The sequence below is a fragment of the Podarcis melisellensis genome, assembly GCF_964234715.1.
Source record: "Podarcis melisellensis genome assembly, chromosome: 9".
Taxonomy (NCBI): Eukaryota; Metazoa; Chordata; class Lepidosauria; order Squamata; family Lacertidae; genus Podarcis; species Podarcis melisellensis.
In genome coordinates this window covers 64,477,800-64,504,375 of record NC_138541.1, presented here as the reverse complement: position 1 = coordinate 64,504,375, position 26,576 = coordinate 64,477,800, and positions in this window count along the sequence as shown.

Here is a 26,576-nt window from a genome sequence, read left to right as displayed (position 1 = left end):
GGCTGCGTATCTGGCTCTTTCGACTCATTCCTCCTCCGAGTGGGCTTGAAAGAGCGGCCGATGGATGAATCGGCCGGCGACCCTGAAGCCTTGTGTAAAGTAGAGGAGGCGGAGAAGCGACGGCAGGGAGCTTAGGCGCCACATCCGGCTCATTGCGGGAAGTCAAGATGGCGGCGGGTAAGTGTGGGAAGCAGCTTTTTCCCTCCGCCGCCCCCCTCTCACTGGGAATAAAGGGGGCCCCGCTGGGGGGTGACGTTGTAGAACGCAGAGTTCTTATTTTGGGAAGGTTTGAGGGGTCGGACTAAGCGGGTTGGGGGCTGGTCTGGGCTTCCGCTCCCTCCCCTCCCCACGGAGTGTACCTGCGGTGCAAGGAGGCGCTCTGAGCCACTGCTCTGGGAAAGGAAGGAGGGCGAGGCGGCCTGGCCAAGTGCAGGGGAGACCCATAGTGGGGAGCAGGGGGAGGAGGAGGCACCGAGGAATGGAGGCGGGGGAGACTCCCTCGCTTTGCAGAAACTGCAAAAAACGAGGCAGGAGTTGGGTTTGTTTTTGTAGCTCAGGACGTGCTTCGCTTCTGGTGTGCCTAAGGCGGCCGCCCCAATTATCCCCTAGCCCGTCTTTCCAGGTGCTGCCCCCCCTCCACAAAGGGCCATAGAACTGTAGAGTTGGCAGGGGTCCCAAGGGTCATCTAGTCTTAAGTTTCTCTTTCAAAAAGGAAACATGGGTTAAAGCGGCGCCGCCGCCCCCCACTCACTTTCCTGCTCTGGCTTCCCTAACAGTTTTCCGAGTTGCGTCACTGGATCCAGCCCCCTTTTCCACAGGTGACACGGGGCTGGAGGGAGGGAAAGAGGGCTTTACGTCGCGCACAAAGGCAGCCTCCTAGAAGCGCTCTGGGCCGGCGCCGTTTCGCCGAAGGCGCCGGAGGACCCCCACCCTCAGCTCCTTCAGAAAGGACTGGAGCGGAATAGCCCTTTCTCTTCTTCCCCAACCCTTGTCGTTGGAGGAGTCCCTCAGTCCCTCGCTTTGCTGCCTCCTCCCCCCCCCACCCCCAAAGCTTGGAGGTTCCCCGGCAAGGGGGAGGGGAAAAATTGAAACTTACACTTTCGTGCGTCCCTCCCGGCGTGACGCTGCGTGCTGACGTCACGGGGCTGTAATGGTGGTGTGCCTCAATATTTTTTTCATCAAACAAGTGTGCCTTTGCCCAAAAAAGGTTGGGAAACACTGGTCTAGAGTTACGGAGTGGGCAATTTCAAAAGTCTATATAAGGGCTTGCTCATCATTGTTCTGGGTTCCTCCTCTCTCCTGCATGTGGGGGGAGCACCCTGTTGCAACAGTTTAATAAAGATCAGGCTTACTAGCTGCTTTGCTTCTTAGTATTGTCTGGTTAGTCTCTGTTATTTTCTCCTACCGATAGAGAACCTACATAAGGACTGGATACAGGCTCTTGGGTACCCCATAAGGGAAAAGGAGCAGTTTTTTTCTTATAACAAGGGTGTTAATTTCTCTCTCTCTCTCTCTTGAAACCACTGCACCTCTTCCTCTCTTGGAAACCCCTTTCACTCACTGCTTTCTGAAGCCGACACTGTCACTTCTTGCAACTGCTGAACTATGCTAGGGAATCTTAAATCTTTGCCTCTCCTCTTCCTTTCCCTTTGGAAATGTAGGAAGTCAATCTCAAGAAGCTGGAGCCTGAATTTTAGCCAGCAAAATATACTGTGCACTTGACTGTACAGAAGTACAAGACCAGATTCCTAGAATGTGCATTATGTCTGACCATTCCAAGGGCCTCTCGATTGCAGACAAGATTAATTAACTGTCAAAATGGCCCAATATTGCATGTTTCCATATTCACCTATGCATCTGACAAGGGTTCTGTAACTTGAGCAAGGTGGTTTGATAAGCTAAACCTCAGCCCTTTAGCTCCCCTGACCAAGTCCCAGAACCTCTGACACACTTGCAGCACAATCCAATATCAGGAATCTTTCAGGGGTTGCTGTTATTTTCTGAATGTAAATACTCACTGCCCAGCTCCCAGTGGCTTGGGAATATGGAAGTCTTCGCTCCATATATCATGTATAAGAGCACATATAACAGTGAAAGGCTGGACTGGATGAATCCCAAGCCAGAATTAAGATTGCCAAAAGAAATATCAACAACCTCAGATATGCAGATGACACAACCTTGATGGCAGAAAGTGAGGAGGAATTAAATAACCTTTTAATGAGGGTGAAAGAGGAGAGCGCAAAATATGGTCTGAAGCTCAACATCAAAAAAATGAAGATCATGGCCACTGGGCCCATCACCTCCTGGCAAATAGAAGAGGAAGAAATGGAGGCAGTGAGAGATTTTACTTTCTTGGGTTCCATGATCACTGCAGATGGTGACAGCAGTCATGAAATTAAAAGACGCCTGCTTCTTGGGAGAAAAGCAATGACAAATCTAGACAGCATCTTAAAAAGTAGAGACATCACCTTGCCAACAAAGGTCCTCTTGGAACTTTGAAGTGTCAGGCATAGCTCTAATGGCTTTAGCCCAAACGTAGCAGAGTTTTCCTGCACAGCGAAGAAGCTAGTTGAGGTGGAAATGACTAGTCAGCTAGACTCAGAATAACTATTTACAGGATTTATTAAAAGGAAAAATAAAACCAGCAGAGTTTCTGCATACAAAGCAAAGCAAAATAAATCCTTTCTTTCTCTCTCTCTACACAGCACTCCTAACACACCCACCACACAAACTGTGCTAGCATTCCTAGATAAAAGAGTTGAGTGCTGGTCGTTAACCAATCAGAGTAAGTAGTTTCTAGGTCAAGCAGACCTTGGCTTTCTGCCAAGAGTAAATTGACACGGCCTTGAGTTAATTGTGTGAAGCCAGAATCTGTAAGTTTCCATGAGAATCAATTAACAGAAACTGAACACCCCCTCACAGATTCTGCTGGACAATTAACATCAAACAACACCTATGTAGGAGATTTTTTCCCCCAGCAAACCTAAACCTTTGCACATTTGCTTGTTCTTTATCTTTGCCAATGGTTTAGTTAATGCATCTGCTACATTTTCTTCACTTGATACATAAGTACATGTGATTATATTGTCTTGTACACAGCAACGTACATTTTGGTATTTTACAGAGATATGTTTGGAACGTGATTTGAAACCCTCTGTTTTACTTAAGGTTATACAAGCCTGATTATCAATGTAAACTCGTACTGGTTCTCCACAATTTACATTTAAATCTGCTAACAAATGCTTGAAATAAATCACCTCATTGCACAATTCACTCAATGCGGCATACTCGGATTCTGTTGATGACACACTTACAATGTCTTGCTTGCGTGACCGCCAGCTGATTAAAGCTCCACCGACCATTATGACTAGACCTGTGACAGATTTTCTATCTGGCAAATTTCCCCAATCACTATCACAGTAGCAACTCAACGTTTCATCCTCTGAAGAATTTAATTGTAACATATAGCCAATTGTCTGTTTGAGGTATCTCAGAACTTGTTTTACCCCTTTCCAGGCATTTAGTGTGGGTTTTGAGACCAATCTACTTAATATGCCTACTGCATAGCTAATATCAGGTCTGGACCACTGTGCTAGATACAACAAACTTCCAATTACAGAATGATATACATCAGGATGTTCAAATTCAGGACTCTCATCTGTATGAAGTGTTTTTATGAAACCTGGATCCATAGGCACCACTGCCCCTTTGCAATCCTGCATCCTGTATGTAGTCAGTAGTTGTTTAACTTTGTTCTGCTGACTAATTAGGCAGCTGCCATCTTGGGCCCAGCACACTTCCAACCCTAGATATGTCCTAACCGGGCCTAAGTCTTTCACTTTGAACTTACTGGACAATTGCTTGGCAAACCTTTTAGTTTGTTTATCTGTTTTGCAAGCATACAATACATCATCTACATAAATCAGACAAAACTCTTGATCACTGCCTGTACCACGTACATAAACACAATTGTCAGCTGTACTCTGCCTGAAACCAAATGACACTAAGGCCTCATGGAAGCATTTGTTCCAAGATCTTGCAGCCTGTTTGAGACCATATAGAGCTTTGTTTAATTTCAACACTCTATTGGAACCTGTCTCATAACCAGGCGGTTCGGCTAGATACAGGTCTTCTGATATTGATGCATGTAAATATGCAGTCTGGATATCAAAATGGTTTAACAGGAGTTTTCTCTTTGCTCCAAGCGTTAGAATCAGCCTTACACTGTCCCCCTTAGCAGTAGGGGAAAAAATCTTGTCATAATCTTTTCCAGGCCTCTGAGAGTATCCTTGAGCCACTAAACGAGCTTTGTATTTGTACTTTCCTGTCACCAGAGGTTTAAGTTTGTACACCCACCTGCAGCCTACAATCTTTGCCCCCTCAGGCGCTGCTACTGGTGTAAAGACCTTGTGCTCATTCGGAGAGGACAACTCTTCCTCCATTGCCTGTTTCCAGAGCTCTGCCTCCTCTTTTGGTAACTTTAGCACCTCCTGAAAACTCTTGGGCTCTGCAATTACACTAAACACGTTTGCAGTATCTGGAGAAAAACGCACCGGAGGCACTCCTTTGTTTTGTCTTTTAGATCTTCTGGGGGAACATTTTTCTTCTGACCCACTTTCCTCCTCAGAACTACGACCTCTCTTTTGGTGCTTAGCAACTGATCTCTGGCTAATTCCACTTTCTTGAGAGCTCTTATCTGAACTTTCCTCCCCCTCAGACTCTGATTCTCTATGTTTACCTTCAGAGTCATGAATCTCCTGGGAAGGTTCAAACCAAACCTCAGTATTGGCATGTAGTCTCTCCCAGCCACTATGTTCACAAAAACTGGCATTCCTGGAGATCACAATGCCATTTGTCCCTTCAGCAAAGCGGAAACCTTTTCCCAGCTCCTGGTAACCCACAAACACTAACTGTTTGGTCTTAGGATCTCCCTTCTTTCTCATTTGTTTTGGAATTAATACCCAGGCTTTTGATCCAAACGCATGCAAATGGTCAATTTTGGGTTTTTTCTGAAACAATTTAAAGTACGGAGTTGTACCTATTGTTTGATGAAAGAGCCTATTTTGGAGATAACACGCGGTGAGCATGCTCTCCCCCCAATAAGACATGGGGAAATCAGCATCATCAAGCATGGCAAACATCATATTTTGTAAAGATCTGTTTTTTCGCTCTGCAACGCCATTCTCCTCTGGGGAAAAGGCGTTCGTTTTTCTATGCCCAATGCCACGCTTTTGTAACCAATCTCTAAAAGCATTTGACATAAATTCACCACCTCTGTCCGTCTGAATCCTTCTGAGTTTAATGGACAGAAATCTTTCCACAGATGCCACCCAGCCTTTAAACTTAGTGAACACGTCACCCTTATTCTTCATGGGAAAAACCCAAGAGTAACGTGTGGCGTCATCCACAATTGTTAATGAAAAACGCGATCCACCCCTGCTTACAGGAAATGGACCAATTACGTCCATGTGAACCAGCTGTAGCGGTGACTCACTAACTCTGTCACCTCTGGGGTAAGAGACTCTGTGGGTTTTAACCTTTTTACAAACATTACAATCAAGGTACTTGTTACAAGTCTTTAAATTACCCCCATCAGCCAATTCAGACATTTTTAGTACACTTTTCCAGCAAGCATGCCCCATTTTCCTATGCAATAAGTGCACACAGTTGTCATGTATAGCTTTGTTATTCACTGCAGGCTGAGATTTACTGACTACTGCTGCAACTTGAGGTCCTGCTTTAAGCCAAAACAAGCCTCCCTCTGACTTAGCAGTGCCTAAAATCTCACCAGCCTTCTTAATAATGCAACTATCTCCTTCAAAATACACTTTGAACCCAGCTTTTAGCAAACAATCTACAGACATCAGATTGCTCCTTAATGAAGGCACATAAAGTACATTTTGCAGGCATTCACGAAGACAAGGAACAAAAACTGCACCCCCCGAAATCACTTCGGAAGTACTTCCGTCTGCTAGGGCCACCTGGCTGCGCTGTGCTGAGTTCTTGGAAACAAACAATTCATCTGAATTTACGATGTGCCGAGATGCTCCCGAATCGACCACCCAGACAGCTTGTTTCTCATCAGCAATCTTGACCTCGGCGGTCACCAGCTGAGCTGACTGTTTTCGTTTGAAGAATTTCTTTTTCCGCTGCTGCTGCTGCTAATCTCGTCTCTGCTCCTGCACCGGCCACTGAGACTTGACCAACTCCGGACATTGTCGTTTTAGATGCGCTGAAGACCCACATCAGAAACAACGCCTAACAGCAAACGCTGACTCCTCACCGGTACGCTGCTTTTGCTTCACCTCTGGCACGGCATGAGAACTCCCTCCAAACCGCCCACCTGTAGAAGCCTCTGCAGCAAACGACCTTTCTTGCCTCTTCTGCCATTCTTCAATCAAGCGCCCAGTAACATAACTGACTGATAAATCACGCTCCTGTATGCCTTCTAGAGACAAAACTAAATTATCCCAGCTTTCCGGGAGAGAACTCAAAATAATAGCCACCTTCTCCTGCTGGTCTAACGCACAGTCTCTTTCCTGTAGCGCAGCAAACTTTAACTGTAAACTGTGTAGGTGTTCCTGCATTGTAACCCCAGGCTGTAACATTGCCTTGTACAATGCCTTGCGAATGAACAGCTTGGAAACCGCTGTCTCACGCACATGGAGTTCTTTAAGTGCTTGCCACACACCTCTAGCTGTCTTGATTCCCCTCACATACGGCAACTGGGAATCTTCCAGCCCCAAGACAAATGTGGCCCTTGCTCTTTGGTCTTTATCGAGGTCTTCATCATCAGGCTTCGCAGGAAACTTACTCACCACTTGCCAGAGACGATCCCTCTGCAGCATTGCCTGCATGCGTTCCGACCACAGCAAGTAATTGGAGTCATTCAGACGCTCAAAAGCCATCTGAACTGGTTGTGAGGCCATCTTGAGAGCGATGTCCCTGGAACCCGGAACCAGCTACTCACGACCACCGAGAGAGAAAACAGGAACCACAGCACCCAGCACTCACACGCTGCAGCTGTTGTCCTTGTGTCCACTGCGTCACCAACTCACAGCAGTCAGGAACCAGCCAGTGTCCATCTGCTGCACCAACAGGAACAACAACTTCTGGAACTACTGGAACCAACGCCGTTGATGCTGACACCACCACAACTCAGGCTGGCAGCACAATACCCATAACCTCTTGGAACTTTGAAGTGTCAGGCATAGCTCTAATGGCTTTAGCCCAAACGTAGCAGAGTTTTCCTGCACAGCGAAGAAGCTAGTTGAGGTGGAAATGACTAGTCAGCTAGACTCAGAATAACTATTTACAGGATTTATTAAAAGGAAAAATAAAACCAGCAGAGTTTCTGCATACAAAGCAAAGCAAAATAAATCCTTTCTTTCTCTCTCTCTACACAGCACTCCTAACACACCCACCACACAAACTGTGCTAGCATTCCTAGATAACAGAGTTGAGTGCTGGTCGTTAACCAATCAGAGTAAGTAGTTTCTAGGTCAAGCAGACCTTGGCTTTCTGCCAAGAGTAAAATGACACGGCCTTGAGTTAATTGTGTGAAGCCAGAATCTGTAAGTTTCCATGAGAATCAATTAACAGAAACTGAACAGGTCCGTATAATTAAAGCTATGGTTTTCCCAGTAGTGATGTATGGAAGTGAGAGCTGGACCATAAAGAAGGCTGATCGCCGAAGAATTGATGCTTTTAAATTATGGTGTTGGAGGAGACTCTTGAGAGTCCCATGGACTGCAAGAAGATCAAACCTATCCATTCTGAAGGAAATCAGCCCTGAGTGCTTACTGGAAGGACAGATCGTGAAGCTGAGGCTCCAATACTTTGGCCACCTCATGAGAAGAGAAGACTCCCTGGAAAAGACCCTGATGTTGGGAAAGATGGAGGGCACAAGAAAGGGACAACAGAGGATGAGATGGTTGGACAGTGTTCTCGAAGCTACCAATATGAGTTTGACCAAACTGCGGGAGGCAGTAGAAGACAGGAGTGCCTGGCGTGCTCTGGTCTATGGGGTCACGAAGAGTCGAACACGACTAAATGACTAAACAACAACAACAATAACAACAATGGTCATTGTTTCTAGTAAATGCAATCTGCTAGCAGATGGGGCTACAGAGTAGTGGTCAAAACCATGCATTGCCTGCAGAAAGTTCCATGTTCCATCCTCAACATCTCCAGCTAAAAAAAGATCAGGTAGCTAGTGTCAGCCCAGAGTAGAAAATGCTGAGCTAGAAATGCAGTGGCCTGATTCAGTTCAAAGCAGCTTTCCCCAGTTTCGTGCCCTCTGGGTGTTTCAGACTAAAACACCCATCAACTTCAGCCTGTTAAGTATAATTGGTTTAATTGACACTGAAATGGGGATGCTTGTGTGTACTGGTGAAAGGGTTTAACTGGAAGATTCCTTTGAAGTTAAAGAACAGGAAGAAGAGCTCTCTCTGAGCTTTAAATAGTTGATAATTAACCACTGTTGTTTTCTGCTAGCTGACTTGTGAATGTTTAACCTTAGATGTATTTAACTGCTAATTCACCATCTTGGATGGGTTGTGGCTAGTTTCCTTTGTTCCCAGGCTCTGTGGAGTAAGTTTGTACATGAAGCTTTCCAGGAAAACAGCCTCGGGGCTGGAATGCAGGCAAAATGGAGCCTGTGCGTGAGCGAGAGAGCATAATTTAAAGTTATTTCTAGGAAGATGCTGAGCTTGTCCACAATATTTTTCTGTTTTGCTGTAAAGAAAGTTCTGCAAGTGAAAGTTTGAGCAATATGTAATGGGTCTGAAGAATGCTTCATTCCAATAGGACTAAGTTTCTACTCATCCAGTCACTTCAAGCTGTTCAGTATTAATATCTGGAAAACAACCAGGATGTCTATGTTGATGGAGGTTATAGTTCCAGACTTTCAGAGGCTGCCATGTTGGAGAAGGCTGGTGCAGGCAGTATTCAACTTGATGTACCTACTGTCTCACTTGGTATAAAGCAACTTCATATATGTGTTCAAAATCCGAGATGAATATGCTGCCGCAGTCTGGTATCATGTGCAGAAGATTTAAAGATAAATGCTGGTACAAAAAGTCATTTAATAACATATTGTTTGAGCACTGGCCTTAAAGACAGAAAATAACACTTTTTGCTGCTCCGCTACTGTGTTGTATGCTTTGCGTTCGTGCTAGAATCGGGCAATTAGGGTGTTAATTACTCTGGCGCTCTTTTTTAAAGAAATGGTTCAAATAGTTTCTTACCACCCACTGCCAAGTTGGACAGTTGCCTAGAAACCACCATTGAAGCATACAGGATTAGAAGTGTACCTCTTTTTTAAAAAATAAAATTAAAATTTTCTCTTATGATTTTCCTTCACGCAAAAAAAGGGAAAAAAAGACTGCAATATTCTTTAATTAGGGTATTGATGCAGCCTCTCAAAATCATGGCAGTGTTGAATGCTGCTCTCAAGGTTTCTCGCTGTTCCAAAAAATAAAATAATAATAAAATCAAACACACAAACAAGAAGCTGGCCACTGAATTGTCAAAACATGGCAGCTGCATCTGTTGCTACAGCAAATGCCATGTTGAGGCAATTTGGTTTCAGCTCAGGAGTAAAGTCTGTGCACTCAAAACCCTAAAGAAAAGACCGGTTTATCTCCCCAAGCTGTACTCTGTGTTAACTGTGAGAGATGCAAACCTATAATGCTTTTCAAGAAAAGTTTCGTGTTGCATTTCCCAGTTGTCTGTCAGACAAGGCTTGTCCACATTTCTCCTTTTCCTGGGCCTTAAAAGTATGGGGCCTTGAAGTTTTCAACTTCTCCTGTGCTTTCTAGGTACGGGTACAAGCCATTTTGCCTTTGTTCCACCACTTTCCCCTGGAAAACACGCTCTTTGGTGCTAAATTGGAACAAACAGCAATCCATGGGAAACACAATTGCCATTTGTTCTGATGCGATGCTAAAGATTGGGTTTCCCCAGGGAGAAGCAGCTAGGCAAATGGAGGTGTTTGGATAAAGTCTGAATTAAAATGGAAAGCTACAAATTTGTGTAGCATTACCCTAGCATTGCTTATGAAGAAAGGTGCATCACAACTTCAGGACGGGTGGAATTTAGAGCAAAGAACTGTGAAGCGAGACGGGGCAGAGCGGACAGTACTCCAGCCATTTTCCCCAATTGTCCCAAGAATGCCATGCGTGTACTTTGAGATGTTTCAATTTGTTTCAGTCTATTTTATTGCAGTTTTAGCCTTCTGCATGTTTTAAGTTATGGTTGTAAGCTTTTAGTGGGTAAGTTTATTGTTTTATCTTTTTTTGGAAACCGCTTTGGGTTTGCAAATAAATAAATGCATGCCTAGTAGAGAAATTCCTGAAGACGTTCTTGCTCCATTTGCTGAGGTGCTGCTTGCAGGCAAAAGAATGGGAGAAGGCTTCAGACCACATAATAATAATAATAATAATAATAATAATAATAATAATAATAATAATGTGAAGGTAAAGGACCCCTGGGCGGTTAAGTCCAGTCAAAGGCAACTATGGGGTGGTGATGCTCATCTCGCTTTCAGGCTGAGAGAGCCAGCATTTGTCCTCAAACAGTTTTCCGGGTCATGTGGCCAGCATGACTAAACCACTTCTGGTGCAATGGAACACTGTGACAGAAACCAGAGCGCACAGAAAGGCTATTTACTTTCCCACAGCAGTGGTACCTATTTATTTACTTGCACTGGCGCGTTTTCGAACTGCTAGGTTGGCAGGAGCTGGAACAGAGGAATAGGAGCTCACTCCATCTTGGGGATTCGAACCACCGACCTTCCAATCGGCATGCCCAGGAGGCTTAGTGGTTTAGAGCACAGCATCACCCGCATCCGTAAGAAACTCTCTCACTCACCCAGATGTTCTTCCTCTTACCCACATGTTTGGGCTTCCTACCATGGAAGGTATTCAGCACAAAAAAGCTGGTCTGAAAACTATGCTCTAACCTTATATAAAATTTAAGGGGCCAGTTATTAAGGCAGAAGTGGGGAACCCGTTTTCAGACAGAGCCACATGGCACCATGGAAGTGCCTGTCAGTGATGCACCGAACCAGAGGCAGAAGTGTGTGGAGGAATAGATGTGACCTTTTGAGCCACTCAAAAGCCAGAGGTTGCCCCCCCCCTCTCTCTCTCTCATGCAAAGACACACAGGACCCTCCTCCAACCAGACAAGCAATGAACATGACCACAGGTTGACACATTCCAACCAGGCAAAAGCACCTGAGGAGGGTTTGGAGCAGGTCCAGTGAGATATGTGGCTCAGAGAGAGTCCCAAGGGCTGGATAGAGAGGATAAAATGCCTTAGTTCTCAACCCCTCTTTGACATACATATTGGGATAAAAGTTGTGGGATAAAGTTGAGGAGAAGTCGTATTGTTCTATACAACTTTGCTGATTGTGTACTGTACCATGGTTCTTAGACCCATTCTGGTATTGCATTCTGACATTGTATGTCTAGGATTTTTCTGTAGGAGTGGGTATGCCATTTTCAAAATACATTTCTGCGTCCCTGTTGCATGCCACACATTGTTGCACTGTCGACTTCCCATTCACAAGCACAGTCATCTCTTTAAATAGTAAAACACAGAGCAGAATTATTGTTGTGTATCATATACATGATTCGCTTAAATGTGCATCCTCTTTCTCTTCTGATTCCCGCTTGTATTAGTTTTATGTACTTGCAGATTAAGCAATATTTTCAAATTTGCTGCCTGTTCAGCACACTTGTCTGCAACGGTGAATGTATGGTTTTCATACCGGGAGAGAAAAATCATTGATTTGCTGCATTCCTACTGCCAGTCCTAGATAAATTGATCAAAGGCTGGTAAACATATATTTCTGCCATTCCACTCTTGCAGTAACACACTGAAAGCCTCACCACTGTTTGAGCTCTGCAGGCCTTCTCCATATCCCTTCTATTGTTGCACGCACACAAAAAGCATAATCAAAAGAAAGCTGACTATCCACTATTCTGATCTCTTACAGGACTTTCCTTTTTAGAAATTTCAATGGACTGGGCTTGATTTTTAGCAACAGCTTTTTCAAGAGTCTCTTCATTTTGCAGAACTGTTTCTCCACTCCTCCTCATGAAATAACTCACATTCTGTCCTGCCATCCCTAGAAAATTCCAAATAGAATGTATTTGTCTCACTGGTTCTTTCTATTCTCTGTGCTGAAGTCAATAGGACCCCAGTATTACAGCTGCCTGGAGCAGCTATTCTTCATTCCTCTTCCCTTTTTTGGATCTTTGCTTGCACCCTGGTCTTTGGCAACACTTTTAACAACTTCCCCCACATTCCCTTTGTAACCATATCAGTTTGTCTCCATTCCTTGTATTGTTACTTTACACAGATTATCTATATGGACAGCAAGGGCTTCTAGTCTTCAAACTGCTTTGTTCCACTACCTTTTAGCATCTTCCTTATGTTAGCGGATGTCCCCCCTGCCCCCCGCTTCCGTTTAGTAGGCATTGCTTTTTTAAAAAAAGCACCCCTTGGCAGGAACACGTTTCAGAGGATATTGTGCTGCTCCTTGTCAGAATGCTCCTACTATTTGTAATCAATAGATAATGTTCTTGGAAGCTTCCATCATGATTTCAGCAGGATCAGATGTGTTTTCAAAATACCTGCAGGATCAAATGTATTTCTATCCGCTTCCTGGTTACACAGATGCCTACTGGAAGACTCTTTATAAGGAATGTATTGAAAAGCCAGAGGAACCCAACTGAATAATATTTTCCAATGGGTAAAGTTGGAAACACAAGTATCTTGAACACCATTTAGTTCACATAAATCAGAGAAGCTCCGTATACAACATGAATTCACCCTTACACGGGTGGTCTATGATCAGAGTTTCAGAGCCATTTACAGCTGTACCCAAATCTAGATCTGGAAGGTGTTTTTGCTCCAGCACTGGGTCACAGAAGTTGTAACTTTTCAGAATTAGATTGGTTCTTCTTTAAGTTCAAACTCAGTGCAGTTTCTACCCCATCCTTAAAAGCATCATGTGATTTGGCCTGCAAAATATATGCTGCATTTAAGGATTATATCCTAGGAACAATATAATCCAATGTTACTTCCCAACTAAATTTGCAAATATGCAAAGGATTGGGCATAAAGCGTGTTCTCATTAAGGGAGAGCACGTGTTGCGGCTGGGGCCAGGCAAAGCACCCTGTAGTTGCCAGGCAGGATCGAAGGCAAAGGGCCTGGCGAGGATTGGTGATGGTGTTGCTGGGGCAATTTGTATGTTGCCAATTTGGGGGGTGGAGATCAGAGGATATTTAAGGAAGGCCCACAGAAAGCTGCTTTCTCTTTCGCTGTGGGCATTGGATCACCCACCCGCCCTCCCTTGTTTGGGCTTGCGCTTTGACCTTGCTATGCCTGTCATGGGGTCGTTCGCATTGGTGCGGGGGCCTGGTAGGAATTTTGCCATTTGGCTGATTAGTGTGTGCCATTTGGTTTTTGCCTACTGCGTAGCAAATCATCACAACTTGTAAGGTTGGCGGTTAGGCATTGGTTTAAATTGGTTGGTGGAGGGGTATGGATTGGCTGTGCATGCCCCTCCGGTGATGCTGCTGCACGGGAATTCCGTTAAAGGAATTCAGGGGCTTACCATCCTTTTGTTCAAACCCCTGGAATCGGGTTTGGGCCGCGTAAGCCCCTAGGAGCCTGTGGGGAGAAGCTGAGGGTCTGTGTCGCAGCTCCAATTATCCCTGATCTTGTTCCTCCACACTGGCTTTCGCTGGAATCCGGAAGTCAGTGCTGTCCCCAAGGCGAGGGGACAGATAGTCTTAACCAATGCCTATGCAACCACTCACAATTATGTATGATTAATAAAGTTGTGGCCAAAATTATGCCAAAAACCTTAAACAAAAAATATGTGTGAAGTGTGAGTTATTTGGGATAGGGGTGTTTTGGGGGACCTCAGCACGCAAAAGGAAATGGGAAAACACAGAAAATCTGCAAAGCAAATAAATGAATTATTTTTCTTCTGCTATTATCAACTCTGATATATTTTTGGAACTTGTCTATTTGCTTCCCACTCATACTTGCACTACATACATGCACCATTTGGACAGCAAAATATTTGAAGGAATTTGAATCCTGACATAAAAGCTGTTCGGCAATGAACTGGAAGCTCCTCTCAGGTGCTTGTCCTGCTAGGCATCGTCTTCTTAATTTACGCTATCACTTTAAAGGGCATTCAGCCAATTTCTGAATTCACACCGGCTGTCAGTGAATCACATCATTAGCTGACTAGATATCATATGCAGAAATTGAAGGGAAAGTGATAGCGTAAATTAAGAAGACGATGCCTATAAGGCTTTAAAACTATGTTTACTTCCTTCTCTTCATGCCTTGTTATTATTTATTGAGAAATGATCTGTTCCCCCTTCTTTTCCTCTTTAGCAGTGTGTTACATAGATAGGGAAGAGAGAAGTGCCTGGCGTGCTCTGGTCCATGGGGTCACAAAGAGTCGGACACAACTAAACAACTAAACAACAACAACAACAACATAGATAGATAGAAGGTTAAATTAAAATGGAACATTATGAGAAAAAAACTACTGGGGTAGGAGAGCTGCTGTTCCTCTTTAAAGTACAATCAATTACACAGATCTGGACACATTTTAAATAAGATGTTACCTGTCAAGCACAGATGAGAAATAAATGACCCTGCAGGTAAAAGGTAAAGGACCCCTAGATGGTTAAGTCCAGTCAAAGGCAACTATGGGGTTGCAGTGCTCATCTCGCTTTCAGACCGAGGGAGCTGGCGTTTGTCCACAGACAGCTTTCTGGGTCATGTGGCCACCAGGACTAAACTGCTTCTGGCACAACAAAACACCATGACGGAAACCAGAGCGCATGGAAACGCCATTTATTTTCCTGCCACAGCAGTACCTATTTATCTACTTGCACTGGCGTGCTTTTGAAATGCTAGGTTGGCAGGAGCTGGGACAGAACAGTGGGTGCTCACCCAGTTGTGGAGATTCGAACGGCCGACCTTCTGATTGGCAAGCCCAGGAGGCTCAGTGATTTAGATCACAGTCTTTCTTCCATCTTCTTCCCAGCAGCCCTTGCTCAAGACTCTCTTTCCTGTCACCTCACACCCAGTTGCCCTGGCAACCCTCCAAACCTCCAGTCTCTGTTCACATCAGGGCAAGGGAGAAGAACAGTTCTTTTGCATTGTCAATAGCTCTCAGTGGCCCTGCATTGTTTCTTAATGGCTCACATCCCAAATAATCAAAACTCTACCATCAAAAACCACGCGGGTGGTGCTGTGGTCTAAACCACTGAGCTTCTTGGGCTTGCTGATCAGAAGGTTGGGGTCCAAATCCCCGCAACAGTGTGAGCTCCCGTTGCTCATTCCCAGCTCCTGCCAACCTAGCAGTTCAAAAGTAGATAAATAGATACTGCTCTGGCAGGAAGGTAAACGGTGTTTCTGTGGGCTGCTCTGGTTTCACCAGAAGCAGCTTAGTCATGCTGGCCACATCACCCAGAAAAACTGTCTGCAGAGCAGACAAACACTGGCTCCCTCAGCCTGTAAGGTGAGAGGAGCGCTGCAACCCAGAGTCATCTGTGACTGGACTTAACTGTCAGGGGTCCTTTACCTTTACCTTTTTACCATTTATTAATTTCTGAAGGGTTTTTTTGGGGGGGAGGGGGGTCCAGCCAAATCTATAACAATATGATTGCGTGTGTATGTATGTGAATACACACTTGGGTGTGATAATGGCTGTGAGACTTCTGCCTGAATCCTGAAAAGCCACTGTCAGTCAAGGAAGATTACATAGATCAATGGTCTGACTCAGTATAAGGTTATATGTTGACTGACATTAGTGTGCTGGAGGCCAAACCCTGCCTGAGAGTTTTCGACGCTCCAAGAAGCCTCTGAAATCCAGTACCTTATTATGAGTGGCATGATGTATAATTTATAATAGTGTTATTTATTAATGCGCACAGTTTGGGCACCCCAGCCGCTGAATTCTGCACTAGCTGAAGTTTCTGAACCATCTTCAGAGGCAGCCCTATGTATAACCTATACTTCTAGGTCACATCACTGTAATGGCCACTTGCTCCTTTTTTTCCTGGGTGGGCAGTAGTTGCAGCACTTTGTGGATCAGCTACTAGGGCCATCTTACCCATAGATGTTAGTGGCACTGGGCGCCAGGGCGCCAGATTTTGGAGGGTGCCACAGGCTGAGTGTCCGGGAAGGAGAGTCAGAGTGCGCTCCCTTCCCTGCTCTGGGGCAGCCCGCTCCTCTCCTCTCAGCCACCCATTGGAGTACGCTGTGTTTGGCTCAGGATGCCCCTTTGCGTCCCCTCCTGCTGGGGCTGCCTGGGCACCTGGCAGGTGCAATCAGCAGCGGGCATGGGGTGGGGCGGGTGTGTCTCTCCCGCCCCTCTTTGGCCACATCGCTGCCTGTGCGCCTCCCTGTGGAGTCTGCAAGCAGAGCAGGGAGGTGCCCTGTGCAATCCTGGCACCGAGTGAGGATGGCACAGCTGGCGAGCACCCTGATCTGCCTGCTGGCCCTTCTGTCATGCGGACTTTCCTGGACAGGGGCAGGTAAGGGGCGCCAGGCACTTAGAGGGAGGCTTCACGGGAGGCCGTCTGGGCTGTGATCTGTACGCCTCTTACTTACGTGCAGTGCTGAGCGTGCATTGGGCCACGCAAAGTAAATGAGCCAGACCGAAGTACCCCCCCTTAAAAAAAGATTGACAATTCTGGGAATCCAGGGGGGGCGCCGGAGAGATATTTGCACCACAATGCCGGATATGCTTAAGACGGCCCAGTCAGCTACCATCGCTGACAGTCAGGACACACTTGCCTGGCTGGCTTTTGGAAAATCTATTGAGTCAGCCACCTTTCAGGACAGGACGTCCAATAATACTCCTCACAAAACTTCTTGCAAACCTACAAATGTCATCTGATCTTCACAAATATTTTTCAAATAGTCCGTAAATTTACTCCAGTCTTCTGTGAATTTCTGGTCCCGCCGGTTTCGAATCCTTTCTGTTAGTTTATCTAGTTCTGCATAGTCCATTAACTTCATCCTCCATTCTTCAATCATTGGTAATTCTTCTTGCTTCCATTTTTTGGGCCAGTAATATTCTTGCTGCTGTTACTGCATATAAAAAGAGCTTATATTCCTTTCTATTTATATCACTCCCAACAATGCCCAGTAAAAATACTTCTGGTTTCTTTATAAATGTATATTTCAGCATTTTTTTCATCTCATTATATATCATCTCCCAGAAGCATTTCACCACCTTGCAGGGCAGGATTTCCCACCAGAATCTCCAGTTTGAACTGGCCAATTGGGGACCTGCTAGTGGATGGAGCCTCACTGACGGACCGTAGGTTGGATGCTTCCACTCTGGTCCACCAGCAATGCCTAAAAGTCTTATGCCTAAAAGTCTTAATGGGCCAGACACCTTATCTGTAGCCACTGCATGGGGAAAGTGGCTCTGCAGATGGGACAGCATAATCTCGACTCTCAGCTCAGGTCTTGTCCTTTCTAGTTAAGGGAAGGGCCACAGCAATTTGCTATCTAGCCCAGAGCCCATTGCCTTTGTTCTCTTAATGGCCCATCACCTGAACGCAGAAAGACAGAATGGCTTATATTTTAACTCTTGCTGGATGTCCCCACCAACTGCAAAAAAAACCCCTCATAACATTATATTGGCTTGCATGGCCTCTTGATCTACTGCACTTTGGAGAGGCATTAAATATTAGGTGGGACATCATCTGTGCCTGTTCTCCTGCTACGAGTGCACAGTTCTATCAAACGGCAGCTTCTTACTCGACAAATACATTCCCCCATGCTCCGTATCTGCTGACTTTGGTGACTAAAATAAGCTCTTCTGCCTCTTTGGTCCTCTTGTGAACACTGCAGAGTCATCAGATCATGAAGACAGAATGAGCCGGATATTATTACTTTTTGTGCATCAGCAACAGAACTGTTTATTCAGCTCCTGCTAATTACAGCTGAGCAAAAGCTCACTGAAGTTAATGGGATTACACAGGTGTCCCGGAGGACAAGACTAAAGGCACAAGAATAATTTGGCTCCCAGAGCATCTAACCTGTCACATGATGGGAACAGCCCAGTTTGCTTCTCAGATCTTTTTCCCTCCCTGCACTACGGCTACTTGCAATTAAATCATTGCAAGGCTGATTCTCCTTCATTTAACACATAAGGCAGGAGAGCGGAGACATTTAATTCTTCCCCAGTAAAAGCAACTTCAGACTTGTCTACGGGCTATTAATTATTAAGACCCAATTAATCACTAAGATATCTGTTGGAAAATAATAAGACAATCAGTTCCAGAAATAACATCCTTTTATTATTATTATTAATATTATTACCACAACAATTACTATTGAATAAAATATTGACTGTAAAAACTTAATGGACAACCTAATTTGCTGCTTTTTTAAAGGAAAGCAAAGGAAAGGAAAAAGACTGGTGAAATAGTCTTGAGCAGAAATAAATTAGTTCTATATCATGGATTATTCATTACATGGAATTAATTGTTCAGTGACAACATGATGCCATTAGAAATAGCCTGGAAATAATAAGTAAACAGAAATAAATGCACTTTTCTCCATTTTTAAAAATTTTGTTTTCCCGATTCACTTTAGCAACTTAATTTGTATTTAAATTATAAAGAAGGCAAGAGCCTCCCAATTTCTTTGCCGGTCAAATTCTCTGCAGTGAAATCCAAGGAGTGTGGTGCTTTCACTGAAACTGTGTATTTGAAACAAAGCATGCGGAGTCAAATTGCTAAATACTTGTTCCTTCCATCATGCCACTGCCAATTCAGATTGACACAATTGACACCAAGGGGTAAAATCCAGAACTGCTTCTCGCAGCAGTTGAAAAACGGGACATCTGGAACTTGGTTTCAGCTTGGCTTGTTTATCTACTTAATTATAAGATTTCTTACTCTCCTTTCACCATAAGGTCAACAGGTGTGTTAGGAAAAGAAGAACACAAGAATAGCCTGCTAAATCAGGGCAGTGGGCCACCTAACTCAGCATCCTGTTCGCTCGGTGGCCAATCAGATCCCTTTGGGAAGCCCCGAAACAACAGAACCATACAATGGAAATTAAGTTTACTGAGAATCAGATTAAGGATTTGAACTGAGTTTACTTTAGAGCATGGGTGCAATGACAAACCTAGACAGCATCTTAAAAAGACATCACCTTGCCAACCAAGGTCCGTATAGTAAAAGCTATGGTTTTCCCAGTAGTGATGTATGGAAGTGAGAGATGGACCACAAAGAAGGCTGACCGCCAAAGAATTGATGCTTTTGAATTATGGTGCTGGAGGAGACTCTTGAGAGTCCCATGGACTGCAAGAAGATCAAACCTCTCCATTCTGAAGGAAATCAGCCCTGAGTGCTCACTGGAAGGACAGATCGGGAAGCTAAGGCTCCAATAATTTGGCCACCTCATGAGAAGAGAAGACTCCCTGGAAAAGAACCTGGTGTTGGGAAAGATGGAGGGCACAAGAAGAAGAGGATGAAAGAGGACGAGATGGTTGGATAGTGTTCTCGAAGCTACCAGCATGAGTTTGACCAAACTGCGGGAGGCAGTGGAAGACAGAAGTGCCTGGCATGCTCTGGTCTATGGGGTCACAAAGAGTCGGACATGACTAAATGACTAAACAACAAAAAAGGCAAACTAAGGCTGGGGGGGGGCAGATCTGGCCCAATCGCCTTCTAAATCCGGCCCACGGACGGTCTAGGAATCAGCGTGTTTTTACATGAGTAGAATGTGTGTTTTTATTTAAAATGCATCTCTGGGTTATTTGTGGGGCATAATAATTCATTCATTCCCCCCCCCCGAAAATATAGTCCAGCTCCCCACGAGGTCTGAGGGACAGTGGACCAGCCCCCTGCTGAAAAGGTTTGCTGACCCCTGCTTGAGAGCAAAGCTGGGGAATGTGTGGTCCTCTTATCAGTATGCAGTTGACACACAGTACCCAGTGTGATCCCATATGTGATCCATGAATATATCATAGAATTGTAGAGTTGAAAGGGACCACAAGGGTCATTTAGTAAAAGAAAAAAGAAAGGTAAAGGACCCCTGGATGGTTCAGTGCAGTCAAAGGTGACTATGGCGCTCATCTTGCTTTCAGGCTGAGGGAGCTGGCATTTGTCCACAGACAGCTTCCTGGGTCATGTAGCCAGCATGACTAAGCCACTTCTGGAGCCACAGAACACCATGATGGAAACCAGAGAGCACAGAAATGCTGTTTACCTTCCCACCACAGCAGTACCTACTTGCACTGGTGTGCTTTCAAATTGCTAGGTTGGCAGGACCTGGAAAAGAGCAATGGGAGCTCACCCCATCGTGGGAATTCGAACCACCAACCTTCTGATTGGCAAGCCCAAAAGGCTCAGTGGTTTAGACCACAACACCACCTGCAATCCTGGTCATCTAGTGCAACCCCCTGCAATGCAGGAATCTTTTGCCCAACATGGCGCTCGAACCCACAACCTAGAGATTAATAGTCCCATGCTCTACTGACCGAATTGTATCACGGCAGAGTTGCTGGGTTCTGTTTACAAAACTCTCATCACCATCTGGAAGGATAGGTGTCTTGCGATTTATCCTCCCCCAGTCCAAATCGTATTTCTAGCTAGTGTACCTGTCATGTTTTCTGTTCTTACGACTTACAGTGATTAGAGCGTCGAAGGACAGCTTGAGGAGAGAGGCAGCCAATGGCTTTACAGAGCCCAGGGAGGAGAAGGGGATTAAATGGTCTCAGAAAATGAATTTGTGCAGCTGCTCAGTGACAATGCTTCCTCATTCTTATTAAAGAGCAAGAACAAGGTAACCCCTCTGGTGTTCCTAAGTGCCATTTCAAAGTATGAAATGTGATGCTGTACAATGCGGTTTGATGTCTCAATACGTCCCTGAGCAATGCAATGTAGTATTGGTTTAATAGGTGTCAGTCAATAGAAGACGCCTTTTAAATACAATGCTAGACTGAAACGGAATAGTTTCATTACGAGGATGAAAAAAATCAGTCTTTGGTAATAAAAAAAAAATCAGTTCACATATAAATTTTAATGTAAAAAAAAAAAAGGTCTTAGGTCTCCGTTCACATTACACAGGCTGTGTGAGAGCCACTATTATACAACTCCTTCTCACATTGCTAGAGGAACATCAGGGGCTTGGATTTCATTGAAGAATGAATGAATGGTATGATGATGGAATGATGCTAGTTGTAGTCTACAAACTGAGAAGGCACCAGGGCATTGGACTGGTTGACCCTTGGGGTCTCTTCCAACTCTTCAATTCTATTATTCTATTATTTTGTTCATACAGGACCTGTGTAACCTGTACGCATCCATAATTCTGGTATGATTTCATCATCCTTGGGGTCTATGTGACATGTTTCCTGACCACGAACTGTCTAAAGTTACTTTAGGGATTGAAATCCATTGGATCTGAATCAACATCCTGATGTGAAAATGTGTGGAAGTTATAATTTGATAAATGGGCATATTTTCACTTCCACATAGAGTCCAGATGGTGACAGATTCCCCATATAAGTTTCCATTTGGCATTTGAACATTTGTGTATTGCAGTCTTTTATTCTCATTTATGTTTAATGATGGATTTAATCCAAACAATACAAGATGTTATCCAGCATGTTAAACTTCTGCTAAGTGGACTGAAAGTAGGATCCTTCTGTTCAGGATCCTTTGTGTTCTCGGCATACTGGCACACAGAATAATATTCTTTTTTTTTCCTTCTTGGATCCACACGCAGTCAGAAAACAAACTTCAGAAATTATCCAGCCAACTAAGAGTGGGAAAACAGGGAGGAAAATGGAAGGAAGCAATTGCAACTCTGCATGTTAATGCCTTGTGATACGATAGTTAGGGATGCACAAATATCAAGTTGCCGTCGTTCCCCCGCAATCATTTTGGCTTCCAATAAATTGCCTTCAAGGGGTTTAGCCTAAGGAGAAAACATGCATACTCTGATAGCGGATCAAGGAAAATGCAATCTCAATAATGGCTCATCCTTGCAAGGTTCCTGGGACAACATGAACTTCGTTGGGCTGGTCATGTTGTGTGGATGCCTGATGATCGTCTTCCAAAGCAACTACTCTATTCCAAACTTAAAAATGGAAAGCGCAATGCTGGTGGTCAACAAAAGAGATTTAAAGACTCTCTCAAGACAAAACTAAAAAAATGTAGTATAAACACCGACAACTAGGAAATACTGGCCTGTAAGTGCTCCAATTGGAGAACAGCCTTTGCCAAAGGTGTCATGGGCTTTGAAGATGCTGGAACTCAGGATGAAAGGGAGAAATGTGCTAAGAGGAAGGCACGCTTGGCAAACCCTCACCGTGATTAACTCCCATCCGGAAACCTATGTCCCCACTGTGGAAGGACATGTGGATCCAGAATTGGCCCCCACAGTCACTTACGGACTCACTGCTAAGACCGTGTCCATGGAAGACAATATTACTCGGCTACGAGTGATCGTCAAGGAAGAAGACTCTGATAGTGGATCCAGGATACTGCAATCTCAATAATGGCTCATCCTTGCAAGGTTCCTGAGACAATAATGAAGCTCTAGCTTTCGCAAGAAGTGAATAGAGAATGGATCATCTAGACAATTACATCCACGAAAGTCATCTCAACCTGAAAGGCACATAGCTCCTTCCTGAATTGATTTGTGTTGCTTTAGTGTGGAGAGGACATTGGTATAGGTTTTCTTTAATCAACTACAATGTGGTGGGTTAATTCTAAGATGGTTTGGGAAGGATGGGCTACAACCGGATCATACATCCAAGTTGAGATGATCAGCTTTGTGTGTCCTGAGGAAGAAGATCTCAAGGAGATTGATGGCACAGCCAGCAATCCTAAGCTAATGCACTGAGTAAGAATGAGCAGTGCAGGATATTGTAACCAACATTGTGAACATTTGAAACTAAGTAAATGCACCTCTAACCTTCTCCATGCCATACATTCCTCTTGAGAGTATTTTGTTGTTGTTGTTTAGTCATGTCCGACTCTTCGTGACCCCATGGACCAGAGCACGCCAGGCACTCCTGTCTTCCACTGCCTCCCACAGTTTGGTCAAACTCATGCTGGTAGCTTTGAGAACACTATCCAACCATCTCATCCTCTGTCATCCCCTTCTCCTTGTGCCCTCCATCTTTCCCAACATCAGGGGCTTTCCCAGGGAGTCCTTTCTTCTCATGAGGTGGCCAAAATATTGGCTTCTCAGCTTCAGGGTCTGTCCTTCCTGAGCACTCAGGGCTGATTTCCTTCAGAATAGAGAGGTTTGATCTTCTTGCATTCCCTGGGGCTCTCAAGAGTCTCCTCCAGCACCATAATTCAAAAGCATCAATTCTTCAGCGATCAGCCTTCTTTACGGTCCAGCTCTCACTTCCATACATCACTACTGGGAAAACCATAGCTTTAACTATACAGACCTTTGTTGCGTTTTTCTAGGGATGGGCGAACTTCCCTATCCTGTTGTCTTGGCTCAGAAATTACCAGAGAAAATTGGCACCAACTCAGCTTTGATTCCAAGTCTATTTGATATTTGGAAAATAAGCTCACCACCAGCCCTCTCTGATCTTCAAAACACTCCCCCATCCTCTTAAAGTCATACCAACCAGCACTAGCTGGAGCAATGTGTGGGAAGGGACTAAGAGTCTGGCCTTTTTTGATGCTCCAGCACATGGAGAAAGTACCTTTGACTCCAGTAGTCAATTCAGAGGAATTTCAAGTAACTGTGCACCACTAAATATTTTGTCCAATATGCTCTGCTTAGGAGTGCATGCTGGCTGGGGCTGATGAGGGATGTGGTCCAAAATATCTGAAGGGCACCAAGTTGGCAAAGGCAGCTCTGTTTGCCTTACCTGCTCCTGGTTTAATTCACTTATTTTTACATCTGCCTTTTGTCAGTTATTGACACAGTTATTTGTTTTGTGTGTTAACTTTGTTTCCATTCTGTACATTTAGCACTTTCTTATTTTGTAAGCCTTTTGCACGCCCTCGCTCCCTCTGTGTCTTCACAAATTTCACTTTCTTCTTGTTGCTTCTTTGCTGACAGACACAAAGCAAATGTGAAATTGGTGTCTTGCGTGGTTTATCCTTATTCAGCAAAGCATTTTCTTTTCATGTTTCCATTTGTTACAAATTCACATAGTTTGCAAGTAAGTCCTTCTGGATTATAAAATGAGCTTTCTGCTCCTCAACAAACTAGTTTAAAAAAGTTACCTTGGGGGTTTTTTGGGGGTTTTTTGGAAGGGTACGCATTACATTTTAAGAAAGGGTATGGGATGAATACAAAATATGTAGCATATAATTGGAATATTAAGGTGGAATGAAAACAGTTTAGGCTAGTTCACCAGGGCAGATGATACCCTGGTCCCCACATTCAGTACTTTCTCAGGCAGTCCACCCCTGACTGTCTTCTTACTTGCAACAGGTCCAGGGGGGCATCTCTGTGTCCTTCTGCTTGGTCTCCATGTTGCCTTTATGGAACTCAGCAGAAAGGCTTATGAGACTAAAATTATTTGGCTCACCCCACACCCATGTCCTCTCTTTTGGGCTCTGCCAATGTGGTTCATAGTGGGACGCGGGTGGTGCTGTGGGTTAAACCATAGAGCCTAGGACTTCCCTATCAGAAGGTCGGCGGTTTGAATCCCCGTGACAGGGTGAGCTCCCATTGCTCGGTCCCTGTGCCTGCCAACCTAGCAGTTCGAAAGCAGGTCAAAGTGCAAGTAGATAAATAGGTACCGCTCCGGAAGGAAGGTAAACGGCATTTCCGTGTGCTGCTCTGGTTTGCCAGAAGCAGCTTAGTCATGCTGGCCACATGACCCGGAAGCTGTCTGCGGACAAACGCCGGCTCCCTCGGCCAGTAAAGCGAGATGAGTGCCGCAACCCCAGAGTTGGTGATGACTGGACCTAATGGACAGGGGTCCCTTTACCTTTACTAATGTGGTTCATACATTAAAAACACATTTAAGACATCTCACCCCCAGAAACCCTGGGGCTTGATGTCTTTGGAATCATAGCTGCATGATGGAGAAACTACAGTTCCCCAGATTCTTTGGAGGAAGTTATGTCCTTTAAATGCAAGGTGTGTCCACAGTCCCTCTGCCCCCACCCGGACATATTACATCCATGTTTGTTTATTCATTTGTTCCCACTGTGATTCTGGCTTCTTAGGGTGATTTTGAAATCAAGAAATCCAGCTTTCTTAGGACACTCGTACCTATGGGACCGCCTCTCCTGGTATGTCCCACAGAGGACCTTACGGTCTTCAAATAAAAACATCTTGGAGGTCCCGGGCCACAGGGAGGTTAGGCTGGCCTCGACCAGAGCCAGGGCTTTTTCGGCTGTGGCCCCGATCTGGTGAAACGCTCTGCCACACTCTGAATTGATTTTAGAAGAACTGATTTTAGAATGTATTTCAATTAATTGATTGTGATTTTACATAAACTGTGTTATTTTTACTGTTGTTAGCCACTCTGAGCCTGGCTTCAGCTGTGGAGGGCGGGATATAAATAAAATTATTATTATTATTATTATTATTATTATTATTATTATTATTATTATTAAATAAAAAGAGCAAGCCAAGGAAAAAATAAAAATATATTATTATTATTCCTGCTTACTCCTGCTTCAAGATTCTGCAAGACAGCTAGTAGTCTGAGGCTTCTTCTTACTGCATTTCAGAGGTGCAAAGTTTGAAAAATGGAAGTGGAGCCTCGCTCTCAACACTTCCTAATTTCCACTTGTCAGTTAGTAGTCTGATGATCTAAAAGAGATACTCACGGTGCTTGCAGGGGGTAGGAGGGAGTTTGGGCTAGTAGAAACCTGCTTTATGTTTATAAAATCAATGCAAAATTAGAACAGCTATAAGCATCAGCATATGGTATATGGGTCTTGATGGCATGGAGCCGCTTCTGGCCTCTGCTATGAGCAGTTGGTGTTCTCAAATGGTAGTGATGGCAATGATGACAAATAGAGGCTGGGAGACATGAGCACACTAGATTTTAGCGGGGGTGAAGGTGCTTTGACACCTGCCATGCTGTACCTTCCATCTCCATAATATGGAGTGCACTTGGAAAATATACCCATGAACTGAAAATGTTTTGGTTTGTCTTTCTTTTCCTTTTGGAATTCCAGAAAGCAGTTTTGTGCTGATGCATGATTTATGGCACAGTTCAATCAGCGGCGCAAATTTATTATGCTCTCCACTGACCCCTTTGTATAATTTATTTTGAGAGGTTTGCATTTCAACAGAGTTCAGCAGTGGTCGAGCAGCCTGCCTCTCAGCTAGCCAGCTGAACTGGTGCCTCTGATGTCAGTAAGCATAACAGTCGCTGCAGAAACGTTTCCTGCCAGAATTCCAGCTTAGCTCTGCATCGGACAGGTGGGCTGGCAATATTTGGGAGAAGTTGAGCCATTTAGTGTTTAGGTAATGCTTTCTGAACTTCTAAATGGCTCTCCCTCTAGCCCCCCTAGCCCTGGTCTCTCTTACACACACACACACAAATGAGAAGTGCAAA